This window comes from Pinus tabuliformis, chromosome 5_1 (assembly GCF_031772625.1).
Source record: "Pinus tabuliformis cultivar Carrire ecotype Pingquan chromosome 5_1, CPIR1, whole genome shotgun sequence".
In the NCBI taxonomy this organism is placed as follows: domain Eukaryota; kingdom Viridiplantae; phylum Streptophyta; class Pinopsida; order Pinales; family Pinaceae; genus Pinus; species Pinus tabuliformis.
Genome location: NC_142305.1, coordinates 632,382,707 through 632,409,609, shown reverse-complemented (window position 1 = coordinate 632,409,609; position 26,903 = coordinate 632,382,707). Strand labels below are relative to the sequence as shown.

Below are 26,903 nucleotides of genomic sequence, written 5' to 3'. Positions count from 1 at the left end.
CAAAGGATGAGAACTGGTTATGGCACTTGAGATTCGGGCATCTAAATTTTGGAGGTCTAAACTTATTGAGCAGAAAAGGAATGGTAAAGGGATTACCATTGATAGAGAAGCCGGACAGCCTTTGTGAAGGTTGTATATTGGGCAAACAACACAGAGAAAGTTTTCCATCAGGGAAAAGCATAAGGGCAAAGACACCCTTAGAGATTATCCACTCAGATTTGTGTGGACCAATGCAAGCTCCATCATTAGCTGGCAGCCTATATTTCTTGACATTCATTGATGATTTTACAAGAAAGACTTGGATATATTTCCTCAAGAACAAAAGTGAAGTCTTTGAGAAATTCCAAAATTTCAAAGCACTTGTGGAGAACCAAAGCGGGCTGCACATAAAAGTATTGAGAACTGATAGAGGAGGTGAGTATATCTCAAATGAATTCCTAAAGTTTTGTAGAGAAAATGGAATACATAAACAGTTTACAACTAGGTACACCCCACAGCAAAATGGAGTTGCTGAAAGGAAGAACAGGACCATCATGGATATGGCGAGGAGCATGTTGAAGGCAAAGCATTTGCCAAATGATTATTGGGCTGAAGCTGTAAATTGTGCAGTGTATATTTTGAACAGGTGTCCTACAAAAGCAGTGATGAACAAAGTGCCGGAAGAGGCATGGAGTGGGAGAAAGCAAGGAGTCACCCACATGAGAGTTTTTGGATGTGTGGCCTATGCACACATTCTAGATCAGCTAAGGAGGAAGTTGGACAGCAAAGGGGAGAAATGCATCTTCATTGGATACAGTGATGAATCCAAAGCCTACAGGCTGTACATTCCATCTACCAAGAAGTTCTTTGTCAGCAGGGATGTTCAATTCATTGAGGAAGAAGCTTGGGATGGAAGCATAGAGAAAACAGTGAATGTCAAGAACTGTTTGTCTCATGATGAAGATGAAGAGGAGGTGGCTGAAATACATCCCCAAACAGCAGCGCCAACACAAGGACAGCAAGGGACACCATTGAGGATCAATGAGAGTGCTTCTCCAAGCACACCACAAGGAGGAAATTCAAGTGCATCTTCAAGCACTTGCACACCAAGTGAACGAGGTAAGAAGTTTAGAAATCTAAGTGAAATTTATGAAGAAGGAATGAATTCCTTATTTGCCTTGTATTGTCATGTTGATGATCCTATTCATTTTGAAGAAGCTATTAAAGATAGGAAATGGATAGAAGCTATGGATGAAGAAATGAATGCCATAGAGAGAAACAAAACATGGGATTTGGTTGAGTTACCAAAAGGCAAAGAAGTCATTGGTGTGAAATGGGTCTACAAGACCAAGAGCAATGCTGAAGGCAAGATTGAAAGGCATAAAGCAAGGCTGGTTGTCAAGGGGTACAAGCAGCAGTATGGGAGAGATTATGAGGAGACTTTCGCCCCGGTTGCAAGAATGGAAACCGTGAGAGCAGTGCTGTCCATAGCAGCTCAAAACAAATGGAAAGTCTACCAAATGGACGTGAAGTCAGCATTCCTAAATGGATTGTTAATGGAAGAGGTTTATGTGGAACAGCCTCTCGGGTATGAGAAGAAAGGTGAAGAGCACAAAGTGTGCAAATTGAAGAAAGCTCTTTATGGGCTGAAGCAAGCGCCAAGAGCATGGTACAGCAGGATAGATTCATATCTATTGGATAATGAATTTGACAAATGTGAAGGAGAACCCACAGTCTACATCAAGGAAAAGGATGGTAAGATTTTAATTGTTGTCTTATATGTTGATGATGTGATTTTCACAGGTAATGATGATTAGCTCATTGAGAATTTTAAATCAGTCATGAAAGATGAATTTGAAATGACTGACATGGGTTTGTTGAGATACTTCTTAGGCATAGAAGTAGATCAAAATGAAAAAGGAATTTTTATATCTCAAGCAAGATATGTAAATCAAATTTTGAGCAGATTTAAGATGGAAGAATGCAAGGCAGCAATCACTCCCACAGTGATGGGATTAAAGCTCAGCAGAGAGGACAACAGCAAGGATTTTGATCCTAGCCTGTACAAAAGCATTGTGGGCAGTCTTATGTATTTAACAACAACTAGGCCTGATTTAATGTATGCTGTTAGTTTAATTCCCAGGTTCATGGAGAGGCCGAAGGAGGCACATTGGCAGGCAGCAAAGAGAATTTTGAGGTATGTGAAAGGTACCAAAATGTTTGGAATTTTATATCATGCCTCAGAACATTCAGATTTGGTTGGGTACACAGATAGCGATTGGGCTGGAAGTGTAGATAATCGGAAGAGCACTTCCGGTTATGTTTTTAATATGGGTTCAGGAGCCATTTCATGGGCTTCTAAGAAGCAGTCCATTGTAGCATTGTCTACAGCAGAGGCTGAATATGTGGCAGCTACAGCAGCAGCATGTCAAGCAGTGTGGATGAGAAGAATGTTGAGAAGCTTAGGCCAAGAGCAGGCAAAAGCGACAGTGATCTTTTGTGACAATAGCTCAGCTATTGCATTGTCAAAGAATTCAGTGTTTCATAAGAGAACGAAACACATTGATACCAGGTTTCACTACATCAGAGAATTGGTGAACAATGGAGAAATTGTCCTAGAACATTGCAGGACTCAGGAACAGGTAGCAGACATCTTGACAAAGCCATTGGATCAGAAAAGCTTTGAATTTTTGAGAAAGTGTCTGGGTATGACCGAATGCCCAGCTGTTGAAATTAAAGGGGAGTGTTGAAATCTAATTTCAACGCAGCTGCCAGAAACCGGTCAATAAACCTCGCCGGAAAGCTCTCGGGTTGATTTCAGGCAGAAGGAATAATCCGGCAAGGAGCTCCGATACAATTTGGAGCTGACACATGGTTCAGCCCTGACGTAACGCAACGTCATTTTCTCGGAGGTTAACGTTCAGCACTTGTTGGTCTTCCGATATGGTTATCCACCGTCGGATCTGCTCCACTTTCCTCCGCCGTTGATCACCTAGAGCTGCATACGAACCCACATCAATTCAATGTTTTGCGTGGAGTGAAAGGTTTATGGGTTGACCGCCGCGAGGAAATTTAATGTTTTTATTGTTGTTCGTAGGAAGTAGGTAGTTTGTTTTTATTTCCTTACGGCACATGGTATTTCTCATAGTTTTAGGTGGATATCATAAATTTCGTTATGGGCACGTTTTATTTTTTTATATATTTACATACGGCATGTATTAAATGTAAAAAAACGTATGTAATAAGTTTTTTTGAGTGTGTTGACTTTTATTTACATGTATTGCACACGGGAGGTAAATGTAAGGTGTTCGCAGCAGCGAAAAGAAGAACCAGAGGCTGTATGCACAGCAGTGCACAAATGTCTTTTGTAATGTTTTTGTGAGGCATATTAAAACAGAGGTGTAAGAAAAACCATGTGTGGTTTTGCAAGTGCATAAAGAAAATGGTGGAGCGAATTTTGTAAGCCTGTGTAAGTTTTGCTTTTACAGCAGTATGTAAAATTGTTTTACACCAGTAAATGTGAATGGAGGTTTTACAGCAGTAAATGTTAATGGGAATTTTTCCAGCAGTGTAAATTCTCATATGGAGACACAGTGAATGTTTTTTTTGTTTTAATGAATAGAAATATTTTATGGTGAAATCCTCTGTTCCTCAGTGAAATTTTTTTAAGTCTTCTGTGTGCACAAAAGATCCTGGAGCAAAAGAAACAGAGCATTGCCTCTGTGTGTTTGAATATTTGGTTTTTGGTATTTTCCCCATTAAAAATACCCAACAATATTTACGAAGTATCAAAAATTCCACCTGAAATTCAAATTGAAATTGAACCACATTCCAAAAGAATAGGAGCAGAAATGGTGTGTGCCAAGATTATTTCATAAAATATGTACTATTTACCATTTACCTAATATCAAAGTAATTCATGGACATTCCAAACTTGAGTGAACATTCCAAATTTTCACCGGATGTGAAGATAATTTCTTGAAAAGATTCTCAATGTTTTACCCAACTGCTTTGCACGAGAATTTCAAGAAAAACATCTCACACTTTTTCGTTATATACGTTGATCCGCTCTCTTGAAAAGAATCTCAAAGTTTTACCCTACTGCTTTGCACGAGAATTTCAAGAAAATCATCTCATGCTTTTTCGTTAAATACGTTGATCCGCTGCTTTAAGGATCACATTTTTTGGATCACAGCTTTTTTGAAATACACGAGGGATCGCCTGGAAATAGATGAATTTGTTATTGAACGTAAAGAAATAAATACCGTCAATTACATTGAATGCGTGGACGAAAAAAACAGAAGACCACAAAGGGCCTGCGCCAGGATTATGTTACGACTATCAAATATTCCGTCTTAACTTCAAATTCAATTTGAAGGCTGAACATTCCAATTTTGCGCCGACGTGGGTAGATGACTTTGTTTCCGATTTTGCTCCTACGTGGATAGATGACTTCTTGAAAAAATCTCAATAGAATTTCAAGAAATGCATCTCAGGCTTTTCCGTTTAGATGTTGATCCGCTCCTTAACGGATCACATCTTTTTTGAAATACACGAGGGATGGCCTAGGATCCGCTCCTTCAACGGATCACAACTTTTTTGAAATACATGAGGGATGGCATGGGATCCGCTCCATTAACTCTCTGTTGGTTCCTCTGTTTCTGTCTAAATTGTGTCTGTGTTGTGTGTCTGTACCCTGTAGCATTTCATGGAGAAGAGCCTAGATGTTTCATCATTTGCATTTGCAGTAAAATGTCTCGTCGTCTTGTGTAGGATATTTGATTGTATTTGAAGTGGAAGTGCTTCTTCTCTGTGACTCTATGCCTGTGGGTCTGTCCTTCTATTTTGTCAGAACAGATGTTATTTAAATCTGAATTCGACCAAGAAGATCAGCGAATGAATGAATGAAAGCCGACCCAGGGATGCATGGAGTCGATGTCTCTAGTAAATAAACACTCTAATGGGTAGCAAAGGCACGTGAAATACACACTTATATCCTCTATCTCTCTTGCTTTTCATTGTCTTTTGCATTGATTGCTTCTTTCATTGTCTTTTGCATTTGATTGTTTTTTTTTTTGCATTTGATTGCTTCTTTTGCATTGATTGCTTCTTTCATATACCTGTGGGTCTGTCCTTCTGTTTTGTCAAAACCAATGTTATTTAAATCTAAAATCGACCAAGAAAATCAATGAATGAATGAAATTCGATGTTAATGAAAATCATTAAACTAAAGCTAAAAAAAACTCAGGAAAAAACAAAAACAAAAGATTCTACTCACAAAATGAAAAAAGAGAAATGATTTAAGCACAAAAAAGCGCAAAAGCTAATGAGCTTTCCGTTATAACAGAGTTAAAAGCCTCAGAAAAAAGCCAAAAACAAAAGACTCTAATCACAATATGAAAAAAAGAGAAATGGTTTAATGGTTTAAGCAAACAAAAGATTCTAATCACAAAAGAGAAATGATTTAAGAAAAAAAAAAATTGAAGTTGCCTTTATAACAAAGCTAAAAGCCTCGGAAAAAGCCAAAAACAAAATATTCTAATCACAATACGAAAAAAGAGAAATGATTTAAGCATAAAAAGCATAAAAGCTAATGAGGTTTCCATTATAACAAAGTTAAAAGCCTCGAGAGAAAAGCAAAGTGAAGAAGGGAAGGATTCTGAAAACATTTGTATATCACACAGAGCCATTACAATAGCTTGTGCAGAGCTCATACAACCACTACAATTGCTTGTATGGGTTGAGCGCGTTCTTTAAGGCTTGAGCACGTGATGGCAATGGAGCATATGCATCTGTGTGTTTGGATGGCGATGAAGCCAGCCAGCCCTCACGGTTCATTTCTCGTCCATTCTGTGTGCTTAGATGAGGATGATGCCAGCCAGGCTTCACGGTTAGTTTTTTTTGTCCATTTTGTGCAGCTGTGTTTGTTTGGTCAAGCTATATAATATTCTTTGAGAGTTGAGAATTAAATCAACAGTAACAGTAATGTATTTAGCCAAGAGATATTGATGGTTGAGAGTTACATCAACATTAATCGAAGGTTTGAGAGTTAAATTAGTTGATCTCTTTAAATGATCTAGGCCTCTTATGTTACAATAGGTCATTGTTGGTCGAGCTGAAATTGGTTTTTCAAGAAATCCACCATTGCAGGCCGAAGCCAATTCATAAACACTGCCAAATTATTTCTATGGATTTTTAAAGTGACTCCCAACAAATCTGACTCAACTCAATTCTTTCCACCATCTTCTTATCAAGAAAAACTGATGTTGTATTGTTCAAATCTAAAGTTGTTGTGTTATCCAGTGAACGGTAGGAAAATTGGTTTTAGGTTGAGGATCGTTATCCTTGGAGAATACTTATTGATTATATTTCATTCTGTCATTCTTTATTTCAATTCACTGTTTATCTATAATATTATATTTTAACAAGCATTGTTCATCATGAAACCTATTTAATTTGAGGTAAAGTTTATTATTACTCACGCTTTGTTATTTTCCAATCTTTGAATTCATCAAAACCAAAGTTTATTATTACTCACGCTTTGTTATTTTCCAATCTTTGAATTCATCAAAACCATAGTCCTTTCATTCATACAATGTCGTTCATTACTGTTAATTTCCTCAGCATTTCACAGAGTATTTCATTTTGGTCTTATCTCAACCTCTATTATCGCAACAAGAATGAACGAAAAAGTCGTCGTTGCTAGTGGAAGAAAAAGTATTTCATTTTGGTCTTATCTCAACCACTATTATCGCAACAAGAATGAACGAAAAAGTCGTCGTTGCTAGTGGAAGAAATGATGGCATAAGAAATTGTCATTTCAAATTGTTGCTACTGAGAACCCTCACACATCTTACTCCAATATTTTCCATCGTTGAAAACCTCATTCCTTCCATCATCTTCTCGGTAGGCAAGTCTCAAAGCAGACAGAATGACATCGCACAATGTCTCGAATTACAGATACCCTCCCTAAACTTTATTAAATTGTTTTTACAATTGTTTTTACAAATGGAGTATGTAGGTAGAGGATTAAATAGTTTCTCTATTATTAGTTTCATTCTCTATTCTTTTTGTTTTTTCCACTAAATTTATTATTATGTTTTTTTCACTTTCATTTTTTTAACGACTATTTTGTTATTGTGACAAGCTCGAGTTGTTTTGTTTTTTCCATTAACTAAAAAATATATTTTATTTATATATATATATATATATATATATATAAAATAATAAAAATTATATTTATTATAATCATATATTTGTTTATTTGTTTTTTATTATAAAACCGCATTCAGTTGGGTTAATGATAAAATATATATTTTTAGTGTAAGGTAATATAAATTTGTTATTTAATTTCTTTCCGTTATTATTTTTATGTAAATTTTTCCTTTTTCAAGTGCAGCTCTCTTCCTAAACTAGTTGGTTGAGCTCGGTCACTCCGCTATATGGACAAGACCAACATTCGAGCTTTAGATTGAAAAGGTCCCGGAGGGGCTTGCGCTTCCTAGTGCAAGGAAGTCCTTTTGTCAATGTTGACGCCTATAGAGTGAAGAATGATCCCCTTACTCCGTCCGCTATACTCGCTAACAACCGAAGCCGCCCGTTATTCATCACCTGGGTTATCTTTCAGATCCTTGGAAACGGCGTGGGCTTCCGGTTGGCTCTATGCCAACCCCCCGTATCTGGTTTGGAGATATCCTCGGACACCTTCGGGTCCTTGTAGCCGCTCATATATCTTCCCGAGACAGAGGTCGAATTTACTGCTTCTTCAATCGACCTTGAGACTTACACCTTGAATGCTTGCCCGGCGTTAGAGTACTGCTTGTGTGAGAGTCATGCCACCTTCTGAATACCTTGAGTGCCTTCCTGCTTCTATATTGACTGCCTTACCTCCGACTTACCTCCGACTAATAACTTGACTGCCTTCTAGAATATGAAAATGTATATTTATTTAACATGTATTTAAATATTGCAGGGTTATTATGAGTGGATCAAAATTATCACTGTTACAATGTATTCTTTTATAAAAATTGCTAGAATTTATGTCTTTATTTTTAGGTTTTAAAATTGAATTTTGAATGGCATAATAGGTTGTGATTGATTGTTTTATTAATATTATAAAATTGATTTCATGTTTATAATGTATATAAAATTGTATATTGTCACCATATATTTTTGCTGAGAGAATTAGTTTCACTTAATGTTAAGTAATGTTAAGTGAACTGTGTATTTTTTTATCAAAATTGCTAGAATGTATGTTTTTTATTTTTAATTTTATAAATTGCACTTTAAATGGCACAATGGGTTGTGATTCGTTGATTAATATTGTAAAATTAATTCCTTGTTTTTGATGTACACAAAATTGTATATTGTCAGCATATGTTTTTTGTTGAAAGAATTAGTTTCGCTTAATGCTAAGCAATGTTAAGTGAAGTCAAGTTTCAAAATTAGATTTAAGATTTTAGTTTTAGGCTTAGGGGGAGAGAGGGAGGGAGCAATGGTAACGTAGAGATAGAGAGGGAGAGGAGTGAATGGGTAAGAGATGATTGAGAGAGAGCCTGAGAGACTTAAATAGATTTAAGGGAGAGAGAGTCGGGGGAGGGTAAGAGGGAGGGAGAATGAGAGAAAGGATGAGAGATAAGAAGAGAGAGAGGGATGAAGAGAGAAAGAGTAAGAAAGGGAGAGAGGGAAGGAGTGCAAGAGACAAAGAGAAAGGGGAAGAGAGAGGGAGGGTGAGGGGTGAGGGATATCAAGAGAGAGAGAGAGAGGGACGTGGAGAATGAGAGAGAGGAAGAGTGAGAGAAGGAGGTAGAGGGAATGAGAGAAAGGGAGAGCGAGCAAGGAGGAGGGAGATAGAGAGGGATAGGAGAGAGAGGTAAAGAAAGATTGGAAGTGGGAGAGGGGGAGAGAGAGAGGTAGTCAAAATGAGAGTGAGAGGAAAGGGAGGGAGTGAGGGGAAGAGAATTAGAGAGAGAGAGTGAGAAGGATATAATCTCAGAGAGATTGTGTGAGAGAGACATTCTCAGAGAGAGAAAGGGAATTATTGGGAGACAATGAGAGAGAGATATCAAGAGAGAGGGAGAGCAAGTGAGAGAAAGAAACCAAGACATAGACGAAGAGAAGGAGAGAGTAGGGAAGGGAGGAGGAAGTGGAAATTGAGAGAGAGAGAGAGAGAGAGAGTAATACAAAGAATGATACAGTGAGGAACTAATGGAGAGAGAGAGATAGAGAATGATACAAAATCATAGAGAGAGTGAGAGAGACACATAGTAAGAGTCATAAAGAGAAAGATTAAGACACTGTGAGAGAGAGATAGCAGGAGCAAGATAGAGCAAGAGTTATAGAGATTGAGAGCGAGAGTGTGTGAAAAAGGGATGGAATGAGGGAGGGCCTATTTTCCCCTTCAACATTCATTCACATACACATTTAGGATTTATTTACTATCTGAAGTAATATTCTCATTCACATTAATTGCAAACTAGATTTTTGAGCTAGGATCTCTCATCTTTTCTCATGAATTTCAATGAACTAGCTCCCATGGACAGAACAATGAATTTATGCTCAAACCATTCCAATGTAAGTTTAAATATTGGATTTGTTGAAGCTTTAATTTTTCTTTTGTTTTCCACATAAAATATTCACAAATAATGAAGAGGACATTGTGGTTCTACTTTGTTTCAATTGATTATTGAAAAATTTGAACAAGAAAAAAAAAGAATATGGGGTTTCATTTTATTCATTTGTCTTCAAGGCTAATGTTCACTGATTTTATCTTTATTGCGAATTACTTCCTCGATATTATATCCCTGTTCTAATTTGTTTAAATAGATGATTGATAATTTAAAACTAGAAAGGGTTAATTTTTTTGTATTCATATTAAAGTCTTAAAAAACCTAAACCCTTAACACTAATCCCTAAGCAATTTATTACAATTTAAAAAGTCGTTTTTAACTTTTATTTTAGTGTTTATTATAAGAATTTACTAAAGCCTTATAAACCCTAAACCCCACCATTTTATAAAATTCTAGAAAGAGTTTTGTAACTTTTATTTAAGTTTTTATCAAAATAATCTACTAAGGTGTTATAAATCCTAAAGCCTAAACACTAAACCCTAAACTGAAAAACCTAAACCTGAAGCCTTTTATAATATTTTAAAAAGTGTTTTGTTACTTTTATTTAAGTGTTTATTAAAATAATTTACTAAAGTGTTATAAACCCTAAACTCTAAACCCTAAACCTTGAACCCACCCTAAACCCTATACCTTATACCTAAAACCTAAACCCTAAGCATTTCATAACATTTTAAAAGGTGTTTTGTAACTTTTTTTACGTGTTTATTAAAAGCATTTACTAAAGTTTTATAAACCTTAAACCCTAAGTAATAAAACCTAAACCCTAATTAATTTATAACATTTTAAAGAGAGTTTTGTAACTTTTATTTCTAAACCCTAAACCCTAAATGCTAAAGCCTAAGAATTTTATAACATTTTAAAAACTATTTGTAACTTTTATTTAAGTGCTTATTAAAAGAATTTACTAAAGTGTTATAAACCCTAAACCCTAAACCCTAAACCCTAAGAATTATATAACATTTTAAAAAGCATTTTGTAACTTTTATTTAAGTGTTTATTAAAAGAATTTACTGAAGTGTTATAAACCCTCAGCATTTTACGACATATTAAAAAATGTTTTGCAAATTTTATTGAAGTGTTTATTAAAAGAATTTACTAAAGCCTTATAAACCCTAAACCCTACACCCAAAGAATTTTATAACATTTTAAAAAGAGTTTTGTAACTTTTATTTAAGTGTTTATTCAAAGAATTTGCTAAAGTGTTATAAACCCTAAACACTTAACCCTACACCCCAAACCATAAATCCTAAACCCTAAACCCTAAACCCTAAGAATTTTATAACATTTTAAGAAGAGTTTTGTAACTTTTATTTAAGTGTTTATTAATAAAATTATGGGTGATGATAAACTGTGTAAAATTATTTCAATGGGTAAAGGTACATATAAAAAAATAGAATGCAACTAGTGGTTGCTATAGGAGGTAGCACATGTTTTAAATCTGAAAAAACTCTAATTTAAATAGGGAATTTGGGAGGTGGAGGATGTATAAAAAATTTCTAAACAAAACCTACAAGGTCACTAAAGGGGCCTCAATAATATTAAAAGGAGAAAAGGCTAGTACATCGTATTTATTCAATTTTATTTCTAATTTTTCTAATGTTTTAGCCTATGTAGAAGCATATATGACATTGTGGCATATTAGGCTTGGGCACATGAGTGAGAAGGGAATGAAAATTCTTCACTCAAAAAAATTGTTTCCCCGTTTGAAGTATGTAGATTTGGATTTTTGTGAGAGTTGTGTTTATGGAAAATAAAAGAGAGTCGAATTTCTCAGATTTGGGAAAGAAAAGAAGAGTGAGAACTCAGATATTGTGCATATATATGTATGGGGACGTGGTCAGGTAACATCTCCCATGGTTCTCGCTATTACGTTACTTTTATTGATGATGTAAATGCAAAAACATGGGTTTATTGTATTAGAAATAAAGCTGATGTTTTTTATAATTTTAAGAAATAGAAAGCTTTGGTCGAGAACGAGATAGGAAAGAATTTAAAGTGTCCCATAGCATACAATGAAGGTGAATAGTGTAGAAATTATTTTTATAATTACTATTCATACCATGAAATCCACAGAGAGAAGATTGTTTGAGGAACACTGCAAGAAAATGGTGTGTCAGAAAGGATGAACAAAACAATCATGGAGCATCTAAGGTGTATGAGATTGCATCCTAGGTTACCTTTACAATGTCGGGAAAATGCTATTGATATTGTTATTTATCTTATAAAAAAATGGCCTTCAAGTTCCTTCTATGGTGGAATTCCAGAGGAGACATGTACATGTAAGAAGGTAAATTACTCATTCTATAGAATTTTGGTTGTGAAGCATTTGTCCACATTAATAAAGAAAATAGAACAAATCTTGAGGAAAAATAAAAGAAGTCTACCTTCACGGGATATGGTGTTAGTGATTTTCATTATCATTTATATGATTACAAAAACCATAAAATCATTAGGACAGTTTTATGTAGTGATATCTAAACTTTGACCTGTTTTTGTCTGAACAAGGTTATACTAGACGTTAGTCTAATCATTGTGTTTATCTTAAGAAGGAGAATCATGGAAGCTATATTATATTGTTATTTTATGTAGATGACATGCTTGTTGCAATATATAACATGCAAAAAATAAATGTGCTCAAAGGAAAATTGGCTAATTCATTCACAATAAAGGATTTTGGTTTTGGAATGAAAATCCTTCATATGAGAATAACTGGAGACAAGAAAAAATGAAAATTAACATTGTCTTAGAGTGAGTACTGGAAATATTTGAAATGTATAATGAAAAATAGGTTAATACACCTTTCGCTAGCCATTTCAAAATATGTATGGATACGTGTCCCAAGACTCCTGAAGATATGGATGATATGTCTCAAGTTCCATATGTATCAGTAGTTGGAAGCTTAATGGATGCAATGATGTGTACAAGGCCTCATATTTCACATGTAATGGGAGTTGTGAGAAGGTATATGAACCATCTAGGAAAAGAGAATTAGATGACAATGAAGTTAATTCTCAAATATTTGAGAGGCACCACTAATTAAGAATTACGTTTTAGAGGTTTAAACATTTTTCTACGGGGATATATTGATGAAGATATGGAAGGTAATAGAGATAATACTATGAGCACCATATGATAGGTTGAACAAAAATAATTTCCTTTTCTAAAATTCAATTCATTGTTGCACTTTCATCGATGGAAGTGGAGTATGTTGTTGCTATAGTTTTGACTAAAGTAATGATTTGGTTACAAATGTTTATGGACCAATTGGGCAGGAAGAAGGAGATTGATAGGCTATACAGTGACAACCAGAGTGTCATTCATGTTTCAAAGAACTCAACGTTTCATTCTAAGAGGAAAAATAAATAGCTAAATTACCATTTCATATAGTTAGTTTTGTAAGATGGAAAATTGAAGCTGGAAAAGATAGACACTAGCAAGAATATTACATACATGTTAACAAAGGTGGTAACTAAGGAGAAATTGATATTCTAATAAATTTTAATTGAACTTCAAGTATTATGGTAAAGATGAGAAACAACCAGGCTAGGTGGAAGCATTGTCCAATAAGTGAAGCAGTGGTGGAGTGTTAAAAATTAGTCTCTGAGAGGGTGATTGTTGGGTGTGGAGCTTAATTATATTCTTCACTTAGAGGTCACTTTTCATCCATGTTTTGATCCTAGTCCCCCAAAAGTGGGTGTGGGGGGGCTTGGCCCCACACTATGACTGTGAGGGGGTGTTAGCATGATTTTAGCCCCCCTCTCGCGAGGTTTTGGGGAAGCACACTCGTGGATACATTTAGATACAAATTTCCTTGTAAAAATATGTATTTTCTTAGTCAATTTAGGTTATTCATTAGGTGGAATATTTGACGATATAATTTATGTTAATTTAAGGTTATTTTCCCTAGATGGAAACCCTCAATTTTTATGAGGGAATTGTATTTCGACTGTGTATTATTCTATATGGGAAAAAAGTAGGATATTGTGTGATGGTGAAGAGGACATTACAACATATTTTTTGAAGGTTTTGTCCCTTCATTTTGTTCGATTATATAAAAGGAAGGAATAACTATTTCTCTGTCAATGTACCCCAAATTTGGTTAGTCGTGTATATCTGTCTCTCTCTTGTTTTATGGATTTTTTTTATTTGTGTTTTTGTAATATTTTATGTGTTTCATTTATATGTCATTTAATTTATAAAAAATATTTTAGGTAGATAAAACTGATCCATTCGTTAAGTGTAGAAATTAATGTGTATATTAAAAATTTCTCATGAAATTTACTAAATCACAAGACATGATGCTACTCTATCATCAGCAAAATTTAATTCACCGCGTAAAACAAGAATCATTTTCGTGCAAAAGGAAACATCAAATATACACAAATATTTATATAGGGGAAAACAACTGCCTAAAACCCCTTACTATCTCTATTGCATTAATCAGAGAATAAAGAAGAAATAAAATGTTTGCTCAAGCCTAACGACATCCTGCACTAGTATAGTCTATCCCCCTTCCCGACTAACCAAATTTGGCCAATACTTATCCAATTTCAAGCCTTCCTGAGCTCCTATTTCCTTGCATTGTTCCCTTAGGAAATTCACCCTATTATTTAGGAATTTCACACCAAGGAATTGCCCAATTACCATAGGCCAATCCTATGGCTGCATGCACCATCTCTATAACTTGGATTAGTTTACAACTGAGAGTACACTACCTTTGAACTCCAATATCAATTATGTATCTATAACTCTCTGCATGCATATTTGGGTTGGCTAATCAGCTTGTTCATTGATCATTCATTATGGAAAAAGTTCCACACTCAAAACTCAAGTGTCTCCAACTTTAACTTACTGAGTTAACTAAGTGATGAGAGCCATGTCACCTTGATTAACTACCTCCAAGTATTCTGCTGAAATTGAAATTTCTAATTTCCTCAATTTTAATTAGGGAAAAAATTCAAATAGAGACTTTTCTTGCTGCATTTTAAACACTAAGTTTGAATTTATGAAATAATCGAAAAATATTTGTTTTAGTATTCCATTGCTTAGAACAATCAAGGACATCCCAATTTGTTTTAAAAATGTAAGGTAGATACACGTAAAAAGCATTGGTTGGAAAAATAGGAATCCTCCCATTGTTAATGTTGTAGGGATGCTATCATAACTAATGCTAGGAAAAACCCCACCGAATAAGTTTGATGACCTTAGTAGTATAACAATAACCATTTATATTGGGAGAAATGATTATTCCAAATCCATTTCTTAGTCGACTTTCACAATAAATTCCATGACCAAATATGAACTATAATTTATTGCAGTTACTAACCTTATTCCTACTCCCACTATGTTAGCACTATTTGATCAATCTAAAATATTACTAGAATGGATTCTAGAAGATGTTTTCATTTTTATGGACTCTTATTGGTGTATTTCTTACTTCCTAGTGTTGTATCCTAAAGCCTCCTTAAGAGGGAATCGTATAATCCTAGGTGGACCATGGTTAGCCCCACTGATGCATTTATCAACTATATATCGAGGTGTATGGTGATGTATGGTGAAGATACCAAAAAATAATATATTCTTGTTCCCTGCTACTAAACCAGATATAGACTACGAAAGCCACTTGTTTGGTGGAATTTGATCCAAAGGATAATGGTGTACAACCACCCCTCACAATTCCCACAGGTTATATTCAAATGACACAGCCCCACAGTAAATGATCAATGCACCCCAACTCGCAATATAGATCCTCTATTGTCCACCACAACCTAAGGATCAATAAAATGTACCCCTTCCAAAGTAAACTATAAATTCAAGGAGATGTGGTGCCAACCAACTAGATCATAATGCTACCGTCCAGTAGACTAAACTATAGGTAGACAACATGAATATAGAACCAACAAGATTGATTATTAAAAGGGTTTTGGTTTAAGAATTTATTGGATAATTATTATTATGTTTTATTTAAGTCGATAGTTGTCTATACCAACATCAATATTTGCTTTTAATGACATATTGTAAATAATGTTTATTATTTAAAATATGTCTCCACATATGATTTTCTTTGTTATATTTGTATGCTACTATTAATGTGCATCAAATATTTTATTATAAATAACACAGTCTAGAAGTATATGATAGCAAAATTATTAACCTATGATGTTTTATTCTTTTCAAATATATATATTTATAAGTGTTTATTATGTTTAGTTTTACATTTTATTATTGTAGCAATTAAATATATTTACTTATATATATAATATTTATATATTAAACTTATATATAATATATAAATAAATTATTATGAATAATCCCTTGGGTATATATTGTTCATCTTTTGGGTTTGTTGAACCATTCGGTTTATAGTATCTATCCATTTGTTTTATATTATTGATCCATTTATTAACAATATAATCGTTAGTGTTTATAATCCTTTGGTTCTAAAAATCCCTGGGATTTATAATATTAGTCATTAGGATTCATAATACAAAGAGCTAATAATATTAGTACCTTGGATTTATAATAATGATAGGTTTTAAAAAATAAATAATAATAATAGCAATTATTTTTAATAATATAATATAATATAATAATTATTTTTATAATAGTGCCTTTATTTATATCCATTTATCATTATCAATATTAATGTGGATGTTAAATCTATACAGTTAATGCCTATTGGGATATCTCAACTACATTTACTAATATGTTTATGTATGTGATTGATATAGCTTACTAGTGTGTATTAACCATATTTATTAATTTGGTTGTGCTTTATAACCCCTTGGGTTTATAATATGAATAATATGTTGCATTTTATAATCCTTTGTGACCTTATAATATTATTATAAGTTTATAATATAGTATATATTAAGTTGTAGCTTACTTTGTATATCAACCACATTTAATAATGTGGTTTTGCTAGTCGTCAACACTAACAACTACTCATTTATAATGGTACAATAAAGGGTGGATCAGTACATGGAAATCATTCTATTTTTTTTAGAATAATCCGTTACTTATTATTTATATTATTGACCATCTTAAAATTATAGCTACATTAAAATTTTTGAATTTAAGAAATTATTTAATATGATTCAACATCTACCTTCAATTTCTTCAACTACATTGTAATTTGTTGTAATACATATTTATTTCCTTTTAATATATTGTAATACTATATTAGAAATTTAATTTATTATAAAAAAATATTTTTTAATATATTCTAATAATTTAAATTTAAAATAATTTTCCTAACTTAATTTAATTTTGCTATAATTTCTTTTTGCTATCTCAATTTTTTCATGATGATCTTACTGTGAGTAATAATATTAATGGTTTACTCTTATCAATACTTACAAATTTTAACTTATATTAGTTAACTAACATAACTACATTAATAAATGTGTTTCATATAATGTTAGCTTATTTGAATGTATCATGACACATATTATAATTATTAGAGGTGATATTATAGTAATACTTTGTTCACCTAATTAATAAACAACATCATTTTAAATTATGTAGTACTAAAAAAATTCAAACGTAAAACTTTTTATTTTTATTTTTTTCCATTAGAAAAAACTAAACATTCTTACATTAATCATAGAATGCCTTACATGATCTTAGTTCATGATCTAGTCAATATGCTTGTCTGTTGTCCAACAACATACCTCTCATTTTCTCTTAATTAACTACATTGGATATCTCATCAAATTTGAAAGAGAAAAAATTAATTTTAAATGTTTCTACAAGCTTTCACATGTTACAATTTAACTAATCTATGTTATACTTTGGATAGTATAACTTATAGTTGTTTCAATTTCCAGTAGAATTGAATCATACACATTCTAAGTGAGAAAGACAAATTAATATAGTTCTTCGCCCTATTAAGTTGTAGCTAGAGAATATGAATACAAATTACTTGTTCCTATGTCTTGTGAATGCTACTCAATATTATATTGAAATAACTATTTTCCAGTCAATTTATACACAACTTCGCAGACTTACTAGTTTTTGTTTCTTGTAAATCCCACTTAATATTATACTCGTGAAAGATTTCTACTGAAATTATTTGCAATTTTACTGACTTCGTGTTATTTACTTAAATTCTTTGCAATTGTACGGGCCTCCTAGAATATAAATACACTATGATTTTTTTCTCACACTAGTGAATCACACTTGTAGCCTGTCACGATGTAAGCTAGGTCCTTGAGGTCCCTCATTAGTGAACTGATAGTAGTTGCGCATCCTTGGAGATGAAAGATATCAATGTAAGCTAGGTCCCTGAGGTTCCTCATTAGTGAATTGATAGTAGTTGTGCATCCGTGGAGATGAAAGATCTCTGCTTAGACCTTACACATTCCAAATTCACTCTCCTCAACATTCTTAGATAAAATACTATATTTAAGAAGTATCAAAAATTCCACTTTAAATTCAAATTGAAATTGAACCATAGTCCAAAGGCATAGGACCAGAAAAGACGTGTGCCAAAATTATTTCATAAAATACATACTATTTACCATTTACGAAATATCAAAGAAATTCAAGCACATACCAAATTTGAGTAAACATTCCAAATTTGCACCGAATGTGAAGGGAATTTCTTGAAAAGAATCTCAATGTTTTACCCAACTATGCACGAGAATTTCAAGAAAAACGTCTCACGTTTTTTCGTTATATATGTTAATCCGCTCTCTTGAAAAAAATCTCCATGTTTTACCAAACAGCCTTGCACGAGAATTTCAAGAAAAGCATCTCATGCTTTTTCGTTATATAGGGTGATCCCCGGATCACAACCTTTTATGATTGGAAATAGATGAAATTGTTATTGAAGGTAAAGAAATAAATAGCGTCAATTATATTGAATGCGTGGATTACGTTACCGACTATCAAAGATTCCACCTTAAATTCAAATTCAATTTGAAGGCTGAACATTCCAATTTTGCCCCGACGTGGATGTGAAGAGAATTTCTTGAAAAGAATCTCAATAGAATTTCTAGAAACGCATCTCCGTTTAGACGTTGATCCGCTTAGACGTTGATCCGCTCCTTTAATGGATCACAGCTTTTTGCAAATACACGAGGGATGGCCTGGGATCTGCTCCTTCAACGGATCGCAGCTTTTTTGAAATACATCAGGATGGCCTGGGATCAGGGATCAAAATTAAACACGTCAGAGCTCTTCAAAGGGTCTCTGGCAAGTCAGAGAAGTAAGAAGAAAATTTTACCAGTCAAAAAAAATTTAAAAATTGATTTTTGTCATTTAAAAAAAAAATTGGAATAATATCTTAAATTTTTTTAAGAAGTGCTGTCAAATTGTTAATTTTTTTTTAAATTTCATTTTTCCTGAAATTAGAATTTTAGGAATGAAAAAATTAGAATTTTAGGTATGTTGAATTTGTAAATTTCCTTTCATGTTAAAACTTAAGTCCCATTTTAGAAACTCCCATTTGAAAAACAACAGTTTCCTTTTGAGTTGTTTTTTCTAATTGTGCATATGATGCAAGTTCTTATTACGGTGTAAGGCGTTTCCCTCTGAAATCAACTCCCCTCTCTGCTTACCTGTCATCGTGTAAGCCACACGATTATATGTTAGACGATTGCAACAATTTCAGCCGTTGATCGTTGATTCAAAAGGGTTGCCCAAACGGTTTGGGCGTTTCATTTGCCGGATCGAATAGTTTCATCAGGGCAGCTGAACCGGGCTCTCTAGTGCTACATGCGTCCCACTAACCCTGTTGGCGGGCTTTTCTTGTACTGTCTGTGGGTGGAGTTGATTGATCCCAAGGCTATACTAAGCAGGCAGCACATTCTCACAAATCCCACATTCTCACAAATCCCGGTGTTCTCAAATCCATCGTTGAGAAAGCGGACATGAGAGAAAGCGATACCGTCCTGGAAATCGGCCCGGGTACTGGAAATCTAACCCTAGAGTTGCTGCAGGCCGCCCACAGAGTCATCGCAGTCGAGATCGATCCCCGGATGATCGAAGTAGTTCACAAATGCATAAAGGGGACCGAAATGGCTCAGAGATTGGAGGTGAGTTCCAATTTCCTTTGCATCTTGTTTTTACATTCATTCACCTTATTTACCTCATTAACAATATGTCAATTCCACATGGATTGTGACTCTTCATGCCCACCCCAAGTTTCAAATCCTCAGAGACATGTTTTCCCTTCATGAGTTGTTGCTTCTATGCACCTGTGTAAGCAGCGGCTCAGGCTCCGACTCCATGTGGATGGGGCAAGGTGTAGGTCTTCTGCCACAATCACTGAGACATATGTTTTCGAATATCTGTTGTCAGCCTGCTATAGTTCGTTGTGATATTCACATAATGGAAATGGGCATGCTTTCTACATGACCTGACTTCAGTTCATCGTGATAATCCCATAATGCAGAAGGGTGCGCTTGCTGCATTTGTAAACTGGAAACATCAACCAAAAAAAAATCCTACATTGACAACAATACTGAAGAAGGTTTATTTGTGAAATACCACATACATTAAAACTTTTTCAAATCTTTGCCAATCTGAAAACTGGGTTTAGGGTGAATTTCTCATGCCTATGCGATGAAAACTGGCTATGGGGTAAGTCCTCATGCTTATGTTATAGCAGCCTTCTTTTCTTCAGTTACTACCTTTCTCCAATCTAATGATGCTTAGAAGTACCTGTGTGCTTTGGGAAGCCATAATCTTGTAACGTACTGCACTTTCTGTCTGGCAATGAAAAATGCCAATTTTGGCAATAAAACACTTCTTCTTTTTGCAAATTTGATGTTGCAGATGGATTCCCTACCCCCTTATGTCCAATTGGGCACCTCAGTATTAAATTTATGCAATTCAAACCTGTAATTCCAAGATTCTGGCAAAATTTCTGCCAGATTTACAAGGAAAATGCACTGGAAAGAGATTTTGTTTACTGCAAGGTTAGCCTAAGCTATGTGCTTTGCAGGTTCCCTTGTGATGTCTTCGTAATTGTCTCTTGCAATTCCTTTTTTGTTCCTTGTGATTGCTGTCTTTGGTGATACCTTATTAATTTTTGGGATTACGATAAATCAAAGTTGCTCTTCTCTAATATGACTATCTCCTTTTTCTTTTATGTTATGGACAATTGGTGCGAGGGGACATACTACGAACAGACTTGCCAACTTTTGACATATGTGTAGCCAATATACCTTACCAGATATCATCTCCGCTCATCTTCAAGCTTTTGTCCACCATGCCCAAGTTTCGAAGTGCCACCCTCATGCTTCAGAAGGAATTTGGCCACCGCCTCGTGGCAAAGCCTGGTGATTCCCTTTTCAATCGCCTGGCTGTCAATGTGGATCTTCTGGCCAGTACCAAGCTCCTTATGGATGTGAGCAAGAGGCATTTTACGCCATGCCCTACAGTGGATTCCTCTGTTGTGAGAATCGAACCAAGGGCATGGCCTCCTCTAGTCGACTTGAGTGAATGGAATAGATTCACTCTGATGTGTTTCACCAGAAAGAATAAGACTCTCGGTGCAATCTTCCTGTTCATCAATTTTAATCTTGAAGGCATATATCCCTGCTATTGTTTATTTGCTCCCCAAGATTATCTTCTTTAAAGGCATTTAGAGCATGGATGGCAGCAATTTCTCAACAAACAGTATAGGTACATTTGCATTGTATGAGCAAATGGAGGAATTTTTCCTTTTTAGTTAAAAGGACGAATCATCTTCGGTTTTTCTTTGCAAGCAATACTTTAAGCAGACAGGCGTTTCAATATGAATTAGTTATGTTTTTTCGATCTCTTCATATTTATTTTCTTCAACATGTTTGAAACCTTTTCTTCTGGGAACTATTGTTTTTGCAAATATTTTACCTTGAATCAATTCGTCTCAGCATGCATTCAAGTTAGTTAGAATGGAATCACATAGGTTTCAGCAGTTTAGCCTAGTCGGTTGTCTCATTAGTCAGGACTTATGAGATGTATGTTAAAAGACTGAAACCTGCTTATGTTAAGGTGAATTTGTGCTGAAAACAGTTTTCAATACTCACGGATCAGACGTTGATCCGAAGAAACTTGTGGGTTAATGGAAACTCATGATCACAGATATAACTGAAAAAGGGAAAAGGAAACCCTCCTATTGAATGATTTCCTCTGCGAAGTTTTTCTCAAGCTCTTGTCAAATACAAGGCAAACTCTTACATTCCAGCTTAACAGAGTTCTTCGCAGAACTGAGGTTTTAAACATTTTGTTCGTAACTGACAGGAAAAATATCTTGAAGATGGATCACTTTCAGCTGCATAATTTTTTTAGTGTCTTGTACTCTAAAGTTGGAGTACGAGGGAAAATATTCCTTGCTCATTAAATAAAGCCTCATCTGTGACTCCGTCGGTAACAACCACTCTTTAGAAGGTAGGCCCCAATATAAATACCAACATTTTGAAAGAGAGTCTAAAATCCTGAAAGGCTCTAAAGGATCATAGTGTACAACGGTGACTTCCCCACAAAGATTAGTCTTGCACATTACACAAGACTTGATCGAAGGATTTTCTGCGTAATGAAAAAGGCAATATGGGAGATTCCAATCACGTTCCAAGGCTTTTTTTTAAATGTGGATGTGACAAAAGGTTGTTGTGGAACGTGCTGTTTGTATATTTTAACACACTAACACCTTACAACAATGAACTAACAATATTCATGATGAAAATAGCAATAGGGAAGATTTATCTGCATAATGAAAAAGACAATATGGGAGATTCCAATCATGTTCCAAGGCATTTTTTAAAATGTGGACGTGACAAAAGGTTGTTGTGGAAGGTGTTGTTTGTATATGGGAAATTTCTTGATCATTGTGTATAATCCTAATGTTGATAGATATGTCTACTAAGTGGTTCCAGTTAATGGGGCATTGATTTGAGTGGTCAATATATTTTTATTATTTATCAAAGTAATCTTGTGTTGTATTTGTGTTCTTCAATTTATGCCTTACGGCGTTTCCTTTGCAACATCTGATGCAAATTCTAGTTAATTATTATGTCACAATTACCTTTTGATACCATTACATTTGGCAGTTGTTCCCATTTCAAAAACAACAGTTTCTTTTCGAGTTGTTTTTTTTAATTGTGCATATGATAGAAGTTCTTATTAATTATTATGTCACAACTACCCCTTGATACCATTACATTTGGTAGTTTCAATTGAGAGCGACTAGATGTCAATATGGGCCATGTATTAGGTCTATAATTTCACTGGGTTGTGCTTGAAGGTTGCCTAAAGCAAGGTTTGATGACGATTTAAGTTGGAGAGGAGCATAGATTCATCATTCAGCAAACGACTTTCAAGCAAGGTTTAAGCACGATTTATGCTTGGAGAGGAGCGCATTCAACAAGCTTCCTAACATACTGGATTTGATTTGTTTGCGGATTCCAATTCCTGGTATGTTTTCATATTAAAAAAGGAGATACCAAAAACATATACACATTTGTACATTCGTTTACTAAATTTTTTCGTTCATGCAATAAACTTAAATTTGATTGAGCTACTTGTATATTGGCTTGAACGTTTTGGTCACAAAAATTTCCTACAAAATTAATCCTTATCTAAACTGGAGCAGGAATATAGGTCTCCTTTTTATCCATTAATGGTAAATGCATTCGATATATTAGTTGTGGCTCATATCGGACCTGCCTTATATACAACATCCATGGGGTTGTTGTTCCACCATTTTCCTGTGGCTCATATCAGACCTGCCTTATATACAACATCCATGGGGTTGTTGTTCCACCATTTTCCTGTGAAAAAATAAAAAGAAATTTGAAAATAATTTACTGTTGTCAATTGAATTGCTCTTTTTTTTTATGCTTTTCATTATAGAAGTGCGACCTGAATATGTGCCCTTCTAAATGAAATTAAGACCTACCCTTCAAATTTGATCACTGCCTGGGATCCACTTGTTTAACTCTATGTTGGTTCCTCCGTTTATATCTAAATGGTGTTTGTGTTGTGTGTCTGTACCGTGTAGCATTTCATGGAGAAGAGCCTAAATGTTTCATCATTTGCATTGGCAGTAAAATTCCTCGTCGTCTTGTGGAGGATATTTGATTGTATTTGATGTGGAAGTGCTTCTTGTCTGTGACTCTATGCCTATGGGTCTGTCCTTCTGTTTTGTCAGAACGGATGTTATTTAAATGTGAATTCGACCAAGAAGATCAATGAATGAATGAAAGCTGGCCCAGTGATGCATGGAGTCGATGTCTCTAGTAAATAAACACTCGATTGGGTAGCAAAGGCACGTGAAATACACACTTATATCCTCTATCTCTCTTCCTTTTCATTGTCTTTTGCATTTGATTGCTTCTTTCATATACCTGCGGGTCTGTCCTTCTGTTTTGTTTGAAGTCGACCAAGAAGATTAGCGAATGAATGAAAGTCGATGTCATGAATGAATGAAGTCGACCCAGGGATGGATGGAGATATACACGGGAGAGCGGTAACAGTGATATTGGTTACAACCATGATTGAAAGGTATGTTTCTTCTATTTATTTTATATTCATAATTATATTCATGACTTATTCTCCCGTTTTGGTTGCATAGATTAGAGCAGAATTTCCAATTTTCATGTCTTTTGTTTCTATTACAATTTCTCCTTCACTACCTGCATAGCCCAATGTTTTCAAATATTTATGCTCTGTTGTTATTGCTCTCTATCTCATTAATCTTTTATCTACTTGTCCTTTAATCTTAATTGTTATTCAGCAATCCCATTAATTCCTCTTAATTTTTTTGTTTTCTTTCCATCTTCTAAATTTGTTCTTGGTCCCTAATCCTTTAATCTTAATTGTTATTCAACAATCCCATTAATTCCTCTTAATTTTTTTGTTTTCTTTCCATCTTCTAGATTTGTTCTTGGTCCTTAATGGCATTAATTACTTATTAATAATCTAATGTTATTATTGGATTTTTTTCTTAGTTTTGATAAGCAATTCCATTAATCTTATTGCAATTTTCTTTGTCATAAAGCCTCGCTCGCTCCTTCTCCCACAATATATGGGGAAAGCTTCTCGTTGTTTGAGTCTTCTTTGTCAAGTCTAGTGTTTGAGTCTTCTTCGTGGAAATCTTGTAGTGGGAAATTTAAAAAATCCTTCTATCCTGAGCATTTTGGCATATTTCCAATCCAATCCTCGGGAAACAGAGGGTGGGGATCAAAGTCTCTCTCAACTGCTTTGCTGAGAGATAACAGTTGGAAAACGAAATTAAAACCCGATATAAAAGGTTGAAAATCCAACGAAATTAAGTTAAGTTGCATGCATATAGAACCAATGCAATTGATTATTACCTGTTTCAATTTATGAATTTATTACATAATTATTGCTCTCTTTCATTTTATTTGGTCACTATTCTATTTTAATGATTTATTTAAAAGAAATTTTATTTTTAAAATATGTTTCTGTTTATTATATCCATATCATAGAGTGTAATGTGCATTAAATTTTTGTATGAAAATTATGCAGCTAAGAATTTTAGTTTAGCTTAGCAAAATTATTAATTCAGTGTTATATATATATATATATATATATATATATATATATATATATATATATATATATATATATATATATATATATAATTTATTATTTAAGTTTTACAATTTATTATTGAAATATCTATATCTATATAAAGAAGAATGAAATTTGCTATTTAAATTAAGTTGTGATTTTAGATTTATTAGATATTAGCATTCATGTAATTTTAATTTTCTGTTTATTAAAAATATTTTCTTAAATTTTACAATTAATGAAAGATTTGTATTTTTAAATATTTGATCAATCTAGATGTTCTTGAAAATGGAAGTTGACATGAATTTTCGGGACTCCTCCAGATATCTTGACCATCTTCAAGTGGTTATGAAGTAGTTGCTTCTCACTATCACCATCCACTCATTTTTTGAAAAGCTCCAATCCCTCTTGTTCCATAAGATTTTCAATAGCCTAGGTTTTACTTCACTTATATTTTTAGGGAAGATTTCCATGAGGGTAAAGTAAATATTTAATTTATTCAATATTAAATTATATTAAATTATTTATTTTTTGCAAATTGGATGATATAAAATAATTTATTTATGAGTAGAATTGTTTTATTTTTATAAGACATGTGAAATGTATGTGTTTGTTTCTTTAAATGTGAAAAGAGGCTTAAAAAAACATTTTTTAAATGAAAACATTTTTTGTTTGTTTATGTGATATGATAGTTGTGTTTTTAATAATTAGATAATTTGTGTAGATATTTTTTGCAAGTTCAATTTGTATAAAATTATGTATGTATTTTTTTTTATTATTTCGTAGATGATATAACGTTTGTGTTTCTTAAATAATATCATGATTATTAATTTCCAGTTCATAAGATCTTTTTGTTTGCTACATGATGTGTATTATATATGTTAAATGATAGGATTAAGATAACCATGATTACATTTTTGTTTGTTAAATGACATTCTAAATTAGGTTGTTCGATGATATGATGGTGATAATGAGAGCGAGAGGGATAATGAGAGTAAGGAGCATGAGAGAGAGGAGGAGGGACCGAGAGAGGGAGTGGGGGTGTGGTAGGAGGGGGATAGAGAGAGAGAGAGAGGGAGTGGGGGTGTGGTAGTAGGGGGAGAAAGAGAGAGAGACAGAGGAGGGAAGAGGGAGAGAGAGAATGAGACAGAGAGAGGGGAAGGGAAAGAGAGAGAGAGAAAGAGAGATAGGGAGATAGTGGGAGAGATAGCGAGAGAGGGAGAGGGAGAGGGAGGAGAGAGGGAGGGAGAGAGAGAGAGAGGGAGGGAGGCAGGGAAGAAGGGGTGGTAGGGGAATGATGGGAGGGGGAGAGAAGGGGTGGGAGATTGGGGGAGAGAGGAGGATAGGGTGAGGGAGAGGGGGAGGTAGAGATAGGTGGGGGGAGAGAGGGGGAGGGGAACAGAGAGGGGGATGGGGAGAGGGAGAGAGAGTGAGAGGGGGAGAGGGAGAGAGAGTGGGAGAGGGATAGTAGGAGGGGAAGAGAGTGGGGGAGGGAGATGTAGTCAGAGAGGCAGAGGGGGAGGGGAAAGGGAGGAGGAGAGGGGGAGACAGGGAGAGGGAGAGAGGAAGGGAGGGAGAGACAAAGGGGGAGGGATGGGGAGAAAGAGGGAGACAGAGATGGGGAGGAGACGGGGAGAGGGAGAGAGACTGGAAGAGGGAGGGATGCGAAGATAGAAGGGGTGGTAGGGGAAGTGATGCGAGAGGGAGAGAAGGGGTGGGAGATAGTGGAGAGAGGAGGATAGGGTGAGGGAGAGGGGGAGGTAGACATAG

At 34.6% G+C, this 26,903-nt stretch overlaps 1 pseudogene; it reads left to right on the top strand.

Moving 5' to 3' along the window:
• The first annotated feature begins 18,695 nt into the window (after positions 1–18,695).
• Positions 18,696–21,195, top strand: LOC149166541 (ribosomal RNA small subunit methyltransferase, mitochondrial pseudogene; annotated as a pseudogene).
• The last annotated feature ends 5,708 nt before the right edge of the window (positions 21,196–26,903 follow it).